Consider the following 18,777-nt stretch of genomic DNA (forward strand, 5'->3'; position numbering starts at 1 on the left):
GATAGAGATTTATCTAACCTACTCTTAAATATCTCCAGAGATGGAGATTCCACAACCTCCCTAGGCAATTTATTCCAGTGTTTAACCACCCTGACAGTTAAGAACTTTTTCCTAATGTCCAACCTAGACCTCCCTTGCTGCAGTTTAAGCCCATTGCTTCTTGTTCTATCCTTAGAGGCTAAGGTGAACAAGTTTTCTCCCACCTCCTTATGACATTGCCTGCTAGCTGCTGCTCAGACCCTCCTGACCCCACCAGCCGCCGTGCCGTACGTTCTCCTTGGACCGAATCTGCCAGTGATCAGTCCTTTTGGGTGAACTTTGATCCCTGATGGGGACTGCCCCTTAACCCGCCTGACTCCTGGCTAGGGTGACCAGATAGCAAGTGTGAAAAATCGGGACAGGGAATGGGGGGTAATAGGCGCCTATATAAGAAAACGCCCCGAATATCGGGATTGTCCCAATAAAATCGGGACATCTGGTCACCCTGGTCCCAGGGGTTACAATGACCTTGGCCAAGTCACTGATCTCCCTGTGCCTCAGTTCCACCTCAGGACAGCAGGGATAACTGGCTGAGCAAAGCGAGGTTTCACCCTGACCTCTGTGCCTGCTCTCTCGCGCTCTGTAATACAATAATGCTGCAGCCAATCAATTCCAAACTTCCCAGGGCTGCTCTAGGCACCACTGGGCAGACCCCATTGACCGGGGTGAAAAGCGGAAAAAGGGAAAAACCAAAATTAGTGAGAGAAAAATGAGGCCTGTGGTGGGAACTCTCTGGCGCCACCTCCTGCTGACTGTGTGCATCACGGGCAGCAGCTTAATGAGTTGCTGTCTCTCATTGGGGTAAATATAAAAATAAATATATGGTGATATACCTTTTTTTTAAATAAATAAAGATATCCTATTGCCTAGAACTGGAAGGGACCCTGAAAGATCATCAAGTCCAGCCCCCTGCCTTCACTAGCAGGACCAAGTACTGATTTTGCCCCAGATCCCCCAGTGGCTCCCTTAAGGATTGAACTCACAACCCTGGGTTTAGCAGGCCAATGCTCAAACCACTGAGCTATCCCTCCCCCCCACTGAGTAAGCCCTTGGCTTGCAGAAGCAATGAAATGTGTGATGCGCTAGTGCTACATCCTTTGTCCTATCTATTCAGACGGTAAGAGCCTCAGGAAAGAGAGTGTCTCCCGTTATGTGTATGAGCAGCAGCTAGCACAATGGGACTCTGATCTTAGTAGAAGGTCGCTGGGCAAGATGGGGAAACTGAGGCACGGACTAGGGAGAGGACTGACCCAAGTTCATGCAGTGAGAGGAAGGGGTTCCTACCTGTGCATGTTGCACTGGACCATGCTGCTTCCTGCTATCACCATCCCATAATCCTCCCTGCTCCCCCAGGGCCCAGGCCCTGATACACCCCGCTCCCCGAGCCGGCCCATCAGATTCAGCGGCACTATTTGTGCTGTTCCGCAGGAGGAAGGAGAACAGAAGGTGGCCCCAAGCCCTGGAATAAACAGCCTTATGAACTTTTCACCTGCATTCCATCTCCATAATGACAACGCTCGGTACGAGCAGCCAGCTGTTCCGGATGCCGAACGCTCCAGCCAAGCCATCTCCATTTGCATGGTTATCTAACAACGCGGCGCCGGGAGCTGCGGCTTCTAGGATTCAATGGGTTTGTTGTATTGATTGTTTAGATCCCCATCTGCTTTGGGGTTTTGCTCATTTGACTCGGAAGCGCTACGTCACGGCTAGCGGTTAACTAGCTGAAGGCACAAAGTCTGTCGAAAGAGCTTGTAGCAGTACTCATCCAGGCGCCGATGCGGGGGGGTGGGGGTTCCATCCTATGCTCTTCGCATAGGTCATTTGATTGTTATCAAGCCTGCTGATGTGGTGACTTGCACAAAGACCCGGCCCAAGAAACTGAAACTCAGGAAATTGAACACCACGCCGAGGAAACTCTTTGCCACACAATGAGCACTTGGCCCACGGGAGGCCCTGCAGGAGCCTGGCTGTCAAATCCAAGGTCTCCGTCCTTCCCGTCCACGTGCTCAGTGGCCGGGGTCCAGGATCCCTGAAAGAGCTGGAAGCTCCCGGAGGAGAACTGCGGCTGACAACTTGGCTCGTCAGACTCAGTGGGACTTTCTGCCCTCAGGATAAAGTTCGTTTGTGCCAGGCACGGGGGCTGGTCCCAAACGAACTCCCGCAGGACCTAAGATCCGCCCCGAACCTCACCACCTTCTGCTCCAAGGACAAGGCACATTTCTTCCCCTCCCCGCCACCAAACACAGACCCAGGTGTACCTGGTGAGAAAACCCTCCCCTGCGCACACAGGTCCCCCCCAGGAGTGGATGGGAGAGAGAATGAACTACACACGACAGAGGTTAGCCATGTCACGTGCTCGGACACCGCCGTCATGGGGGCAGGACAGAACAGACCCTCATCCGCTGGGGACTTCTGCCTCACAGAGCAGAGACAGCAGATGCCAAGGGAATTGACAGCACTCACGTCCCTTCCCCGGGCTTGATGTGTTGGGGAGACAGCCACTCCTTTAGTGCCATGCCCCAGCAGGGCCCCTCCAGAGGCATGCATTTAACACCCCGCAGGCCCCCCGCTTTGGGGTCTGGGTGGGATCAGAAGGAATGAGGCCGGGAAGGCAGCACCACACCCACTAGCCTTCCCTCCCCTCCCCGCACACAGGCCGAGGGACTATGTGTAGGTTAGTAGCCCAGAACGTGGAGTTTTGCCTCCATCGAGTTTCCCCTTCTGAGCATCCCTCGGCTCCAAGCAGCCCGGCGCCGAGGGGCTGACACAAGAGAAGCTGGACCGGCTCCAGGCACCGGCCCAGCAAGCAGGTGCTTGGGGAGGCCAAGGGGAAGGGGCGGCACGTCGGGCTCTTCGGCGGCGGGTCCCTCAGTCCCTCTCGGAGGGAAGGACGTGCCGCCGAATTGCCACCGAAAAAGAAAGCGACGCGGTGGAGCTGCCGCCGATCGCAATCGCGGCTTTTTTTTTTCCCCCCGCCTCTTGGGGCGGCAAAAACCCTGGAGCCGGCCCTGAAGAGAAGTGCCCCCGGAGGAGCAGTGCTCTATTCCCGCTGAGCACCGAGGGGCTTCACTACCTCTGACATTAACCAGGTCCTCTTGCTGTGAGGATCGGGGTGGAAACATTGCAAGGCCGGATTCCCTGGATGGTCCCAGGGGAGAGGGCAGGGCAGGGCTATCCGGCCCTCAGGGAAAGCTTCCTGCTTCAGCTCTAGTTCTTACTGTCATCAGCTCCACTTACATGTCCCCGTCAAACTGGCCTTCCCCGCTGCCTGTCAGACAGCAGCAGCTGCTGCCTAGGGCTCCCCCGCATTGCTGGGTGTCCCCCACAACTGTCCACCATGCCCTGCTAGCGACACGGGGACCCAGGTGCCAGCACAGGTAACACACGGATCCCTCCTCTACCCCAACCCTCTGCGCTCCCAACTGATGGGCGCCTGCCCCCCTTTGATCCACCACCCCTGCCTGCGGTGCCTTTACTGCTGTGCCACGGCCAGCCAGTCACTTAACCCTCGGCACAAATGCCAGGCAGGGATTCGCCTGTGCCGGCAGCATCACTGCCGGGCACTGGAGCCGAGCCGGCTGTGGGGCTGGGTAGACTCTGGGGTCATCAGCTCCCGGCATTCATGCACCATCAAGGACAAGACATCGCTCATGCTCCTTTGGTCCTAATGTCCCACTCCTCAGGAGGGCGCCATTAACCCCCCCCGGCAACGTGAGGTTGCAACTCACACATGTTGGTTATACTCCAACCTGAGCCAAACCTGGGATTTCACACACACACACACACACACACACACACACGCTCAGGGACTTGGGAAAGGGGCGTGAAAATCCTGCCTGCAAGTGTAACGCGGTGGAGCCATACCCAGAGCCTGGCTGGGCTGCGGCAGTACCAGCTAGTGGTTAGAGTCGGGCTCTAGTCCCTGCTCGGCCATGTGGGCCAGCCTGGAGTGGTGCTGCCCCTCTCCGCGTTCAGTGCTCAGCCCCTGTCAGGATCAGGTCCTTAATCCCGCTGTGCCTCAGTTTCTGCTCCAGCCCTGGGATAACACTGAACCAGCTCTCCAGGGGCTAACCATGGAGTGGGCTGCACGGGGAACCTGGCTGGCTTATGCAGGGCGTTTTATCAGCCCCTCACTGTCCTCCCCACTCCCATGCCCTCCCAAACAGTGCCAGGGGGGCGGGGGCAGCAACCCTGGTGCATGTAGCCGTGAAACCTCCTGGCAGGAAGGAGGTTCCAGAGCCAATTAACCTGGTCTGGACTCTGGGGAATGCAGCCAAGGAGACTGTCCACTCGCCCTGGCCCCAGTCGTCTGCCGGCAGAAGGGCAGTTCGAGGGTCTGACGCTGCAGCTGCGCCCGCAGAGCGGATCTAATGCCTGCCTGGATCAGTATTTGATGCCTCGGCTTGGGACTCGGAGCGTGCTGGGACCGTATTTGCCCCTGCTCCCAATTAAGAGGTGATCTCGTTATACAATACCAGAGAAACCAGCCGCGGCGTCTCAGCTGGGAAGTGACATCCTGGGGGCTGCGGGAGCAGCAGAGCAAGCGGAGACCGGAGTCGAGCAGAAGACAAGCTCCTTCTCAGAGTTTGCAGGTTCCTGCTGCTCCTAAGGCTAGAGGGGGATGGGAATTCTACTCACCTTCCTCTCAAGGAGGCTTTGATGCTTAATTGAGGAACATCCTGGTGCCTAGCCTGGCTAAAGAGGAGGAGAGCAAAGGGCTGTAAAAAATCTGTAGCCCTCTGGAGGGTTTTGGTTTTTTTTTTTTATAGCCTGTGTCATACAGGAGGTCAGACTGGGTGATCACAGTGATCCCTTCTGGCCTTGGAATCACTGAGTCTAAGAGCTCATGGCACCGGAAGAGATGGAACCCAGTTCTTCCTGCTCAGAACCACAGGCCTCTGCCACTGGAGTTAAAGGAGAATCGCTGTTAGCAGTACAGGGCCTATGACACACAGCTGAGTGATTCCAATTCCAGACATAGAGGGCAGTGGCATGCGTACACACTAAGCAGCCGCTTGCGGTATTATTCTTTGAACCAGATCAGGTCATTGGTCCAGCTGGTCCCGTATCCTGCTTCCAGCGGTGACCAATACCCCATGCTTAAGAGGAAGACATGCTTAAGACAATGCGACTTCAACCGTGGTGAAGCTTGGAAAGCCGAATGGAACTCACAAGAAGTCACAAACAAACCCTTTGTGAAAGACCCGACGTGGAAGATCTCTGGCGTCAGTCTTCCCACAAAGCTCATGGGCAACCCTAAATCGCATCCGCACAAACCATGGCAGAGGTGGATACTTTCTGCACAAATGGAAACTTAAAAACTCTCCCTGTGGTCACCCAGAACAGACCAGGGAACAGATAATGACTCAATGCCTGATTCACAAATACAAAGGACCAGAAGCTGGGACTGAGTGACAGGGGATGGATCACTGGATGATTCCCTGTTCTGTTCATTCCCTCTGGGGCACCTGGCATTGGCCACTGTCAAAGACAGGATACTGGGCTAGATGGACCTTTGGTCTGACCCAGTCTCGCTGTTCTTATGTTCTGATGTTCTGTTCATCACAACAATACACTCTGCTACTCCAGACTCAATTATCTGGCTTAGTCACCTCCATGTAAAATTATAATTGTTGCTCTACATCTACCTCTGCCATCTGAAGAAGAAGAAGAAGAAGGTGAAAATCTCCTACGAGACACATGGACTATGGTGCAGTGCTAGACATTGTAGGGAGATTCCTTCCTGATCCCTCAGTGGATCCGCCCAATGTTCCTGATGCGTGACATCCAATGACCACAACTAGGTGTTGATCACAGAACTGTGGCCTGGGGACCGAGGGGCGGGGCGGTACAGGTAAGGACAGTGTCCTCCTGCCCCCTGGCACTTATAAGGAGGGGCAATACTGCCTGCTACCCAGTGACAGGCCTTGTCTGGCTAGCAGGGCCCCATGACCCAGCGGGCAGCCTCACTCTGCGCAAATGTCTCCAGAGCTTTGCCCCTGCCCATCAGCACAGAGAGCAGAGAACTCCCTGATCCGCCAGCCTGCTCAAATGGACAACATCAGCTACAGATCTCTGAGGAGCAGGGAGGGTCCCCGGCTCTGGAGCCAGATTTCCAGCACCCCAGAGATCTCCTCTCATATGAGGGTAAATCAGCAGCGGAATTTGTCCATAACGACATCAGCCAACCACAGAACATGAACTGACCCCAGCTTCTGGAAGGTTTTGGACTGAACATCCGACTGCCAGAGTGCCATGGCAACGAATCGACCTATATGATAACGGGGTGAAATCATAAATACACTAACCTATAGAAGGACCCCTTACGATTGGTAAGGGGAGTAAATACAAATAAAGAAGAGGGGAGAAACCCCTAGTGAATATGCATTAGACATGGTAACATCAGCGTAACATCTTATAAAAGTGGCATCCCAGGGCAGTAGGGGAGAGAGATGTAGCCTTGGGAGGGGCCAGAGTGATGGCCACTGGTGAAGGTGTGTTGCACCTGTGCACATCGGGGATCTCAACTATATAATAATTTTAATAATACCAGGCCTGATCTTGGGTTGAGAACCTGTCAGCCCTCAAAGTGATAACTGGGAATTTTTATTCATAATCTATAGATCAGGCTACAGACTGGGGACCGAACAGGGACCCCCAGCAGTGCACAGGGGTAACCTCCCTACCTGGAATAGGTAAACTCACCTTGGGTAAAATCTAAGTTAAAATCCAGGTAACCTCTCAGTCAGAATTTGGTGCCTTTCAGAAACACTCACTGTAACTCACCAGGGACTTCCTCTTTTTCCTTCAGCTGTTGTTCCCCCTTTCTGGTTCTTTGCCTCTAGTAACACAGACATGCAACAGAGACAGGAGCGCTCGAGTTCTTGACCATCAGATTCACTAGGCATGCCAGTGGCAGGGCAGGACCCTCATGGGTAACCCCGTCTCCCACCATTAGCTCTCCATGGCAATTGTAACCGTGTAAGGATGCAAGTGGGTGATGCGGGACATCGGCCTCGTTGCACTCCTCATTGGGTATTACTGACTAGCCCCTGGGGTTTCGAATGTCGCAAGAAGGGGATTCCTTTATACATGTGTTAAGGGGGCTTTGCAAACTGGTTGTAATTTTGAGGTACCTATGAGAGTTAAAATGGCAGTCACATGGGGCCCAATGACCCAATGAGGTGTCAGGGGAGCTGACTGATTTATGTTTTCATTGCCGCCAAGAGGCCGCAGTAGTTCAGAACTTGTACGGTTCGGGCGACCTAATTTCAGTCCCCTCGTCTCTCCTGGGCTGTGCCCAGATCCCTCTACCACCAGCCTCCCCCTTGCAGCTCCGCAGGTCCCGGCTGGGGAATAACCTCTCAATCATCTACGAGCACATTAGCCATCAAGGGAAGAGAGAGGGAGTAGAACCCCCCTTCCCCTTTGCTTTTCTTGGGACTGGTACAAGTAATTGTTGAAACAGGTCAAGGGGTTAATTATTTAAGGAGGGACGACGCCTCTACATATGTCTAGTGTGAAGTGCTTATTGTGTAGCTTTAGAATGACACTAGTTAGTAAGATTTAACTGAACTCACTTGGAGCAGGAGTTGGAGGTAAGTGGAGTAGTCGGCTGAGAATTCTGGTTGTGGTCGACCAAAACACAACATACAAAACTATATGAAAGATCACGGAGGAGGTTTCGTACGAACATAGCCAGGCTATTTTCAATCACCCTAACTGGTGGGGTTTAATCACATGATCACATGTCTAATGTAATGTAACAACTAATGCTTGTCAGTGAGTAATGACTCAAATGGAAAAAAAAATTGAGGGGCAACAAGACTGTGTAAGCACAGCTGTAAGCCCAACTTCCACCAAAGCAGGGTGCTCAAATCCCAGGAGACTAAATTCAATAATAATATAAAGAAATGGTTAAATAAGAGGTATCGAAGGAACAAGGGGAAAACCCTTACTTACCAGAAAGTACCAAAAGCTTTGTTCCCCTCTCCCCCCAACACATCCACACAGGTCTTAAAGACCCTGTAAATATTCATTTAGCCCAGGGGTTCTCAAACTGGGGGTCAGGACCCCTCAGGAGGTCACGAGGTTATTACGGGGGGGGGGGGTCACAAGCTGTCAACCTCCACCCCAAACCCCACTTTGCTCCAGCATTTATAATAGTGTTAAATATATTAAAAGTGTTTTTAATGTATAAGGGGGGTCGCACTCAAAGGCTTGCTGTGTGAAAGGGGTCACCAGTAAAAAAGTTTGAGAGCCACTGATTTAGCTCATATCACGCAATACACCTAGCCAACAGTCTCTGTGCCTTTAACTTGTAATTTCAAAATAATCCAGCAGCAAAAATCACTGAAGCGTTGATCAGCAGCTAACACATTGCTGGAAAGAGGAAGCGCTTTTGCACTCTGTGCTGGGGGGGGCGGGGAGGGAGGGAAGGGAAGTAGGCAAAGAAAATTGCTTCCAACTTGAATTTGGCAGAGTAATAGTAAAATTAGGAACCCATAAAACATCAAATCATATGTGTATATTTTAAATATATATATCCCACAATTTAAGAGCTACGGTTCAGCATCCTTTTAGCCAAGGTTATGTCTAATGTGCATGTACAAGGGGGCAGGGTGCTCCAGGCACCAGCGCACCAAGCACGTGCCTGGGGCGGCAAGCTGCGGGGGGCAGCCTGCTGGTCGCTGTCGGGGCGGCAGTCAGGGAGCCTTCAGCGGTATGCCTGCGGGAGGTCCGCCGGTCCTGCGGCTTCGGCGGCAGGTATGCCAAAGCCGCGGGACCAGCAGACCTCCCGCAGGCATGCCGCTGAAAGCCGCATGACTGCCGTGCTTGGGGCAGCAAAATACATAGAGCCGCCCCTGGGTGGGGGAAGCCGTAGGAAAAGGAGCGAGGTAACACCCTTAGGGAAAATTCAAGCATTAAGTACTTAAATGGTTTTGTTACTTGCATGTTTGTATTAGATATCGTCCTAATTTAACTAATCAGTTGTGCATTATTATTCCAAAATTACCTATCAAGTGAGTTGCAACTTCGGACTTACCCAACACGGTAAAGGAAGCCAGCAACATAAAATCTTTCTGCATTACACAGGGATTATTCTTTTAAGAAAGTATCGAAGTATCTCTCAAGTGACCTGTAGCAGACTTTGCTACCCACAATATAAATCACGCTTATTATTATAGGTCCTAATTCATCAACGTAAAATGTTAAACTTATCTAATTGCAATTTTGCCTGTTTTATTTCCTAAATAAACAAAGCATGTGTTAATATTTTTCTTTTTCACCCATTTCTGTTTTAATCTAGGATCTAAAGACTCAAGAAAAGCCAGCTCCTGACTAAATAATCATACTTATTTTATAGGCAAACCAAGGTAATAAACACAGGACAATTCATAATTTCAACCCTTAGGCTTCCTGGACCTGCTCTGAACAGCGATGTTTAACTCCTGGGTGGTATGGTTTGTGGTATGTTGGGATTACGTGTTTGGATTTATTTTTATGTTTTGTGTCACGTGACTAGGTTATAATTTTTCATATTTTGGGGAGTTTTTGTTACTACAACAATCTTTTGGCGTGCAGAGGTGTAAATACTACAATTATTAATAAGTAAAACATTTTTCTTTGTGGTACCACACTATTTTGGTATTTGAATTAGAATCTAACTACCCCATAAAACACCTGGGGTGGTTCAATCTTTGCAGAAATCAGTCAGAAAGATTGGTATGTTTGTCTCAATGGCCAAGTTAATTGGAACTAATTTATATATATACATACATACATACATCTAATTTTGATTTGGAGTTTGTCAGGCAATGTGGCCAGTTATTTGGCAGTAGGGTGACCAGACAGCAAGTGTGAAAAATCGGGACAGGCAGTGAGGGGTAATTGGCGACTATATAAGAAAAAGCCCCAAATATCAGGACTGTCCCTATAAAATAGGGACATCTGGTCACCCTATTTGGCAGCACCAAAAGGGTGTCATAAGGAGGAGGGAGAAAACTTGTTCACCTTAGCCTCTAAGGATAGGACAAGAAGCAATGGGCTTAAACTGCAGCAAGGGAGGTTTAGGTTGGACATTAGGAAAAAGTTCCTAACTGTCAGGGTGGTTAAACACTGGAATAAATTGCCTATGGAGGTTGTGGAATCTCCATCTCTGGAGATATTTAAGAGTAGGTTAGATAAATGTCTATCAGGGATGATCTAGACAGTATTTGGTCCTGCCATGCGGGCAGGGGACTGGACTAGATGACCTCTCGAGGTCCCTTCCAGTCCTAGAATCTATGAATCTATGAATAAACCCAGATTAAAATTCAGAAGTTCATAGAGCAAACCACCATCATATTAATGATGAATAAGATTAAAGATGAATAGCTATATTATCACGATAATGTTTTAGAATGTAATATATTTTGTTTGGTTCTCATAATCAGACTCCACGTAAATATAAAATCAAGTTCCAGTTACAGTAACATGGTATTAACATAATCATCCACATCATCACCCCAACAAAGGGGTTGCCTATGTCTATAGTGGATGAAAATCTTGTTAACTATTGTGAATTTGCCCTCGTAGAATTTGGGGCCTTGTTTAGGAGCAGTGAAAGGAATGAAGTTGCCAAGTTCAAAGCTGGTAAATGCCGTAACATCAAGCCCCACAGTGCTGTACCGGGAAAGAGACATGTCTTTGCAGGTACGCAAAGACAAGGCCCTCAGAGGAGACCCACGCCAAACCCAGCTCACAGCACCGTGCTGACAGCACTGTTCCTCTTCTGCAGCGGTCTTGATGTCCTGACAGTTTGTTCAGGGAACAGACTCACAAGCGCCAGAGTTTGTACCATGGGAAGGGAGCAAAGAAAACAGACTTTGTTGTAAACCCTCAATGATGAACTCTAAGGAGTAACTGTGGTCTGGAGTCCAGGGCAGCAGCCCACTCTAAGGGTAGGTTTACACTTACCTCCGGGTCCGGCGGTAAGCAATCGATCTTCTGGGATCGATCCCGGAAGTGCTCGCCGTCGACGTCGGTACTCCAGCTCGGCGAGAGGAGTACACGGCATCGACGGGGGAGCCTGCCTGCCACGTCTGGACCCGCGGTAAGTTCGAACTAAGGTACTTCGAATTCAGCTACGTTAATAACGTAGCTGAATTTGCATACCTTAGTTCGAAGTGGGGGGTTAGTGTGGACCAGGCCTAAGGACACTGTTTGGGGCACTGGTGTCACCTTCGAAGCCGTATGATCGCATCCCCGAGTGGCAGTATACCGAACTCGGGGAAGACTAACGATCAGAACATGATATTATAAAAGTGGCATCCCAGGGCAGTAGGGGGGACAGATGTAGCCCTTGCGGGGAGGGGGGCACAGTGATGGCCACTGGTGAAGATGAGGAAGGTGTCAGTGATGAGGAAGATAATGGCTAACATTTCAGGTGGTGCTGCAAGGGATGGTGGATGTTCCGATGTACTTTCTGGATGTTCCGGAGTATGGGTGTACCGATGTACTTTCTGGATGATCTCTATCTACCTTACCGAGTTAGAGTGTCTGTGGCTTTGCTAAATGTATTCATAAATGATGTATTTGTAAATATAGAAGGCGGGGTCCCAACTCTATAATAATTTAAATAATACTGGGCCTGATTTTGGGACGAGAACCTGCCAACCCTCAAAGTGATGACTGGGAACTTTTATTCATAATCTATAGACCAGGCTACAAAATGGGCATCATTGTAATGCACTGTCTGAATGTGGACCTCTGGACGGAATCACAGCTGCTCAAGCTGTGTGTCATAAGCCCTATACAGCTAATGGAGATTCTCCTTTTGCTCATGATAAGGGCTGTGCTTTTCGAGCAAGAGGATCCGAGTTCTTTTCACCAGCATTACCCTCTCCCTGGCCTTGCACTGAAGTTCCTATTAGCCACTCAAACACACCCAGGTTTTATTAGTGCGCGGTACCGGAGAGCGAAACCGACTAGAAAGCAAAAGTGTAACCGGGCCCAGCCCGGCATCGAGCAGCCACTGAGTCAGTCTCGTCCCGCTGCCATTGCTGCTCCAGCACTCAGCCCCCTGCCCCCCACCTGGGTCAGGCCCTGCCATCCAGGTTTTGGGGTCTGAATCCTGCCCGGGCTTCCCTCCGCCGTGACGGGGACTCCTGCATTTGCACCCTGCGTTTGTGACAGGCATGCTGGGGCGGATGGCAACGGTTGGCGAGAAACGGCCGTGTGGAAGCTTCCCATCTCAGCCCTCCCCTGGGATGCTGCTGTCACCCGATGTTCCTCAGTCACGCCTCAGGCACCCAGCCCCTGCGTGCAGAGCCCAGGCCTGGATTTCGGAAGAGCCTGTTTAGCGTCACAGGGCAGCACATGCTGGGTTTAGTTCATAGGGGAGTAGAGAAAAAAAACCCACAGGGGCTGCCTGTGCCCAGCAGCCTCGCTAAAGCACCCCCCCCCGCCGTATATTGATTAGAATGGAGCCCTGCCTCGTGTCACCCACAATAAACGCCATAAACCCAAGAGCCTGCTGCTTGCAGAGTATTTGGAGCTGTGATGAGCTGAGACATCAAACCAGGCATGGCTGGAGGCTGTTTGGGGCCCTCGGAGAAGAGAAACTGCTCAGAATAAGGGTTCTGGGGTGCAAGAACTGGCTGGCTGGAGCTTAAAGCCCAGTGCCCAGATGCTCCAGGGATTGGCAAACAAAGTGAGTGTGTGTGAGAAACAGACAAACTGGGGCGGGGGGGTGAGGGGGTGGGAGGCTGTCTCTTTGTATGTGGAAAAGCAGAGCCTGGCTTCCCTCCAGAAGCCTAAGAGAAACCCAGTCCCTAACACCCACCAATCAGGGCATGGTCCAACTTCTAAGTCCTTGCATCGAAATCTGGAGAGAGCCGCATCGAACGCCGGTCTGGGTACCCTGCCTTCTGCACTGAGCAGTCAGAGGGCTCCCCCTGCAGGTAGAACTGGATACTGGTAACCCAGCCAGTCCTGAGCCACAGGCCGACACAGCCGGGGTAAAAAAACCAACAGCAGCAAAAGGGTCAATAATTTCAGCCCTAGGCCAGCCAAGCTACCGCCTGAGTGGGAGGAGACAGAGGGGTCACACCCAGGCGCCCTCCAATTGCCCAGACTTCCAAGGGAAAGGGCTGGTTAAGCTACCCAGGAGGCAGAAATTAAAACCACTGCTGAGCTGGTGGCTCGAGAGAAATGCAGTTTCGGTAGCTTGTTAGGCAACCGCTCTGCATGGCGGTGAGGTGCCCGCACCTGTCAGAGCTGCCAACTTTCAGAGGGGCTCACTGCAGGTCCCAGGGTTCTTTTCGGAAGAGGAGGGGGTGTTCTCCCACAGCCTGGGCCATTCTGCTGACCTCCATCCCATCCTGCAATTGGATACTGGCTGTCTCACTGGTTTTGGCTTAACCCATGTTGCACTGCACTGTTCAACAGCTGCCACGTTCCACCTCAGAGGTGGCTGCATTGGCTGATGTGATCTCTATACACTGCAGAAGTTCAGCTATCCAAAATTCATTTATATCCCCAGACCCCCTGTGTGACGTTATTGACATAAACTGGGACCGTATAGATCATTGTTGCAACCAAGGTCCTGTAGTGGCACCCAAATCTTGTATAAAGGGGGTCAAATGGGGTGTCTAGGACAAGGTTATGGTTTACTGGTTATGATTATGCTGTCTATATGTGTGTATCAGTTTTGTAGTCGAAGTTATGAATATTGGCTCTATACTGTCTGTATGGCAAACTTATGCTATGCTTCTGGGTGACATCCCAGACAAGCTGAGATTAGCTCTGCCTAGCCTGCTTGATGGCCCATTAAGGACCATCAGCTATACAATGGACCCATTGAGAGAAGGCAGATACGCCTTGTAACTCAGCAAAGTATGCAGGGACTGGCCCATGTGACTCCAGACTCCATTTTGCTGTAATTTTCCACAGTAAGAACAAAGAGGTGTTCTTACACCTGGAAAAGACTATATAAGGCTGAAGCCTGATCTCCATCTTGTCTTCAATCCTGCTTCTTACCTCTGGAGGGACTTTGCTACAAACTGAAGCTCTGAACAAAGGACTGAATGACCCATCCCAGCTGGGGATGTATTCCAGAGACTTGATTTGAACCTGCAGTTTATTCCATCGCTGCTGCAAGCCTGAACCAAGAACTTTGCCATTACTGTATGTAATTGATTCCATTTAACCAATTCTAACTCTCATCTCTATCTTTTTCCTTTTATGAATAAACCTTTAGATTTTAGATTCTAAAGGATTTGCAGTAGCGTGATTTGTGGGTAAGGTCTAACTTGTATATTGACCTGGGTCTGGGGCTTGGTCCTTTGGGATCAGGAGAACCTTTTTCTTTTACTGGGGTATTGGTTTTTATAACCATTTGTCCCCATAACGTGTGGCACTGGTGGTAATACTGGGAAACTGGAGTGTCTAGGAGATTGCTTGTGAGACTTGCGGTTAGCCAGTGGGGTGAGACCGAAGTCTTAGTCTGGCTGGTTTGGTTTGCCTTAGAGGTGGAAAAACCCCGGCCTTGGGCTGTAACTGCCCTATTTGAGCAATTTGTCCTGAGTTGGCACTCTCAGTTGGGTTCCGCCAGAACCGCATTGTCACAGTGGCGTAGTCGTGCTTGGATCCACAGAACCAGGTCAATTAAGCTTTGGGTCAGAAACCCACGCTATCCAAATTTGAATTTTGGGATTGAGAGTTTTGTTGGTTGAAGAGCTGCTCCAATGGCTGAGCAAAGAGCATATGAGGGACTTGGCAAAAAAGCCCTGGAAAATTTGTGTTCAGAAAAGAGGATAAGCTTTAGAAAGAAAGCTACAAAGGAAGAACTGAGAAATCTGTTAATAGCCAGTGATCAGGGGGCAAGAGCACAGCCCTTACCTGAGGCTGCAGAAGATGCAGAAAAAATTAGGATGCAAAGGGTGACAAGTAAACTGCAATTTGAGCATGAACAGAAGCTAGCAGATCTTCGATTGCTGGAGAAGCAAAAAATAGCAGAATTAGAAAGAGAGAGAGAGAAAGAGGCTGCTGAGAGAGAGAAAGAGGCTGATCAAAGAAAGAAGGAGGCTGATGAGAGAGAAGAGAGAGCTCGTAAGGGACGTCTAGAGCTGCTCGCTGCTGAGCAGGAGACTCACAGGATGGAACAGGAGACTCACAAGATGGAACAGGAGACGGCCAGACTTCAGCTCCAAGTAATGGAAGAGCGGAGAAAGTCATCCCCACCTGGTACTCCACTTCCCCCCCACCATGAGAAAAACTGGGAAAGGATGTGTCCCATTTACAATGATACTGAGGATATAGAGGAGTTTTTGTCTACCTTTGAACGCCTCTGCAATCTGTACCAGATCCCTGAGGGTCAGCGAATGCCTGTCCTGCTGACCAGACTGACTGGAAAAGCCAGGGAGGTATTCAATGACTTGGGGGAACAAGAAGCCTTAGATTATGAGCGGTTTAAGGATTCTGTGTTAAGGCGGTTCAAGGTTACTCCTGAATCTTACAGAGTTAAGTTTAGAGAGTTTAAAATGTCTAAGGATTGTACTTTTGTAGAATGTGCTCATAAGCTGATGGGTTTTGTTAAAAAGTGGGTTATGGGAGCCAAGGTTCATGGGAGTTTTGAAAAACTGCTGGATTTAATAACTTTGGAACAGTTCTTAGACATTGTGCCGGACAATGTGAGAGCAGCTGTGTGTGACAGGGACCCTGAGTCAGTCCTACGGGCAGCAGAGATTGCAGATGCCCATACCCAAAACAGGGCTCGAGAAGGGTGTAAAACCCCGGGGAAAACTGATCACCATTCTCCCCAGTTCAAGAGGAGGGAAGGATTTAAAATTAAACCTGACTCTTCTAAAGGAGTTCAAGGGGGCCCGGGGGGTAGGAACTCACATCCCAGTACGGAACAGGTTACATGCTATCACTGTGGTATGCTGGGCCACATGAGACCAGACTGCCCGACACTGAAGGGCGGCCCAAAACCAGCAACCCCAAATGCCACGGCCAATGCTAACCCTGTTGTTGTAAACTCACAGGCAAGCCACACAGAGGCCAGCATTGGTGCCCTGTGTGCAAATGCTGTTTCTGTGGTCTCGGAAGAATTTGACCTTAAAACTCACATTAGAGCTAAATATGGGGGAAATAATGCAGAGTTTATTAGCAGTGCAGAAGTGAATGGAGTGAGGTGTATGGCATGGAGGGACACCACAGCAGATATTACTCTGGTTAAAGCAAGTCTTGTCAGGAAGGAAGATTATTTGCCAGGTGAAGATGTAACTGTTGTAGCCTTATCTAAGTATTTTGTCAGGGTGCCTTTGGCTAAAATCCACCTGAAATGGAAGGGATTGGAGGGCACCATGGTTGTGGGAGTAAAAGACATAATCCCTAAGGATATTATGATTGGAAATGATATTAAAGTTATGGTCAGTCAAGTTAATACAAACCAGGCACAAGAGAGGATTGATCCTAAGGTTGTGCCTATGGAGGGTTTCTCCAAAAGTTTGTCTTTGGAAAGTAGCTGTTTGGCTGTGAATGAAGTTTCTGAATATCTATCTAATGTCTCAGAAGTAAATCTGGAATTAGATCAAGCGAAGGGAGAGGAGAACAAGGAGATTTTGGATGAGCCTAGGCAGTCTTGTGAGCTGATGGCTTTATCTAGTCAGCAGTTTGGGAAGGCAAGGCGAGTGGAAGATGAGTGTCCCTATACCTTATCTGTTTCCTGTGCGAAGAATAGGGACAGTGAAGGAAATGTGCCTGTGTCTGTCAGGGGTATTGACTTGCCTATGGAGGAAGCTACCCCAGTCTCCAAGCAGTTGTCTGTGAACAGCCCGGTGTGCTGGGACAAGGGAAATGAAATCCCAAACCGTATGTCTAGTAAAGGAAAATGCGTCTCCAACTCTTTTTTGTCTGTGGAGCAGACAGAAGGTGCCTTTTGGCCTGTGATGGTTGAGAGTAATTTAGTTGTCTCAGAGTTGGTTCTGGATTCAACTAAAGCCCAGGAAGGGAATGGTCCTAAGTTTGCATCTGCTGGGGAGAATGGCACCGTAACTGGGTTGCATCCAGTTAGTGTCTTAGCAAAATCCCAGAGACCAGACAATTCTGATGCTTGTATTGGGCCTGTGGCTCATGTGTGGTTGAAGAAGGGTGTAACAACTCTGTCTGATCAGGGTGATACCCTAGCCAGGGCACAAGGAGAGCAGAAAGGTAATTTGGTTGTGTTACCTACGGACAGTTTAACAATTTGTAGCAAAAAGGAAGAAATTCCTAAGCTGGTGTGTGGCAAAGAGAAGGGAAGTATTTCTAACCTTTTATCTAGGAAGTCTATGGGTTCGCCTGAAAGGGGATTGTGTAGAGATCTGCCTGATGGGCCAGAGGTGATCCTGAATGTAAGTAAGACCCAGACAGAGTCTGTTGTTGCTCAGGAAAGTGTGCCTTTAGAGCAAGCCCTAGGGGAAGAGGGTAAGGGCAGAATTTCTGTGAGGGGTGAATTGCTGCTTAGAAAAGCTCCTGGAGAAAGGAATCCTCATGGTACTCGGTGCAAGCAGTTCCCTGCAACTGAAGGGTGTGAGAGTGATTTAATCAAGGAAGTTTCAGTTCCTAGCAGCCAAAAATTGTCTGTTGTGAATGGATCCTCTGACTTTCCTTTTAAAAGATCCAGTGTGGGTAGCTTTGAGAAGGTCTCAGAGTAGGGTTACCATATTTTGTGCCTCCTAATGGAGGACACTCCCGGGGGGGCCGGCCCCGCCCCCAGCCCCGCCCCCGCCCCCGCCCCAACTCCGCCCCCTCCCAAAGTCTCCGCCCCCTCCCCTGCTTGAAGCCTGAAGCAGGTAAGGTAAGGTAAGGTAAGGTAAGGGGCCGGGGAGGGAGAAGGAGGCGCGGCGCGGCCCAGGCTGGCCCCCGGCGGCTCCAGCCTGGGTCGGCTCGGGCCCTGGCCGACCACCCCCGGCGCACCCCCCGGCTCCCAGCCCCGCGGCCCGGCTCCCGGCTCCCAGCCCCGGCCCGGCTCCCGGCTCCCCGACCCCGGCCCGGCTCCCAGCCCGGCTCCCGGCTCCCCGACCCCGGCCCGGCTCCCAGCCCCGCGGCCCGGCTCCCGGCTCCCCGACCCCGGCCCGGCTCCCGGCTCCCAGCCCCGGCTCCCAGCCCCGCGGCCCGGCTCCCGGCTCCCGGCTCCCAGCCCCGGCTCCCGGCTCCCGGCTCCCAGCCCCGCGGCCCGGCTCCCGGCTCCCCGACCCCGGCCCGGCTCCCAGCCCCGCGGCCCGGCTCCCGGCTCCCCGACCCCGGCCCGGCTCCCAGCCCCGCGGCCCGGCTCCCCGACCCCGACCCGGCTCCCGGCTCCCCGACCCCGGCCCGGCTCCCGGCTCCCAGCCCCGCGGGCCCGGCTCCCGGCTCCCAGCCCCGCGGGCCCGGCCCCGTGGGCCCGGACCGGCCCGGCATTGCGACCCTGGCCCGGCCTGGCCCCCGGCCCGGCTCCCGGCCGGGCACCATGCCCCCGGCCCCGCACAAAGAGGCCCCGGCCGAGCCTCCCGATTTTCCCGGACATGCTCGGCTTTGGGGGATTTCCCCCCGGACGGGGATTTGAGCCCCCAAAAGCCGGACATGTCCGGGAAAATCCGGACGTATGGTAACCCTATCTCAGAGGAAGTAAAAGTTGTTAAGGAATTGAGGCATCCCTATAACCGAGTGGCTGTGTGGGACCAACTTGTTGGGGAGACAATGGTGTTGGAACAGGAATGTCTCCTTTCTGAT

This window comes from Malaclemys terrapin, chromosome 1 (assembly GCF_027887155.1).
Source record: "Malaclemys terrapin pileata isolate rMalTer1 chromosome 1, rMalTer1.hap1, whole genome shotgun sequence".
In the NCBI taxonomy this organism is placed as follows: domain Eukaryota; kingdom Metazoa; phylum Chordata; order Testudines; family Emydidae; genus Malaclemys; species Malaclemys terrapin.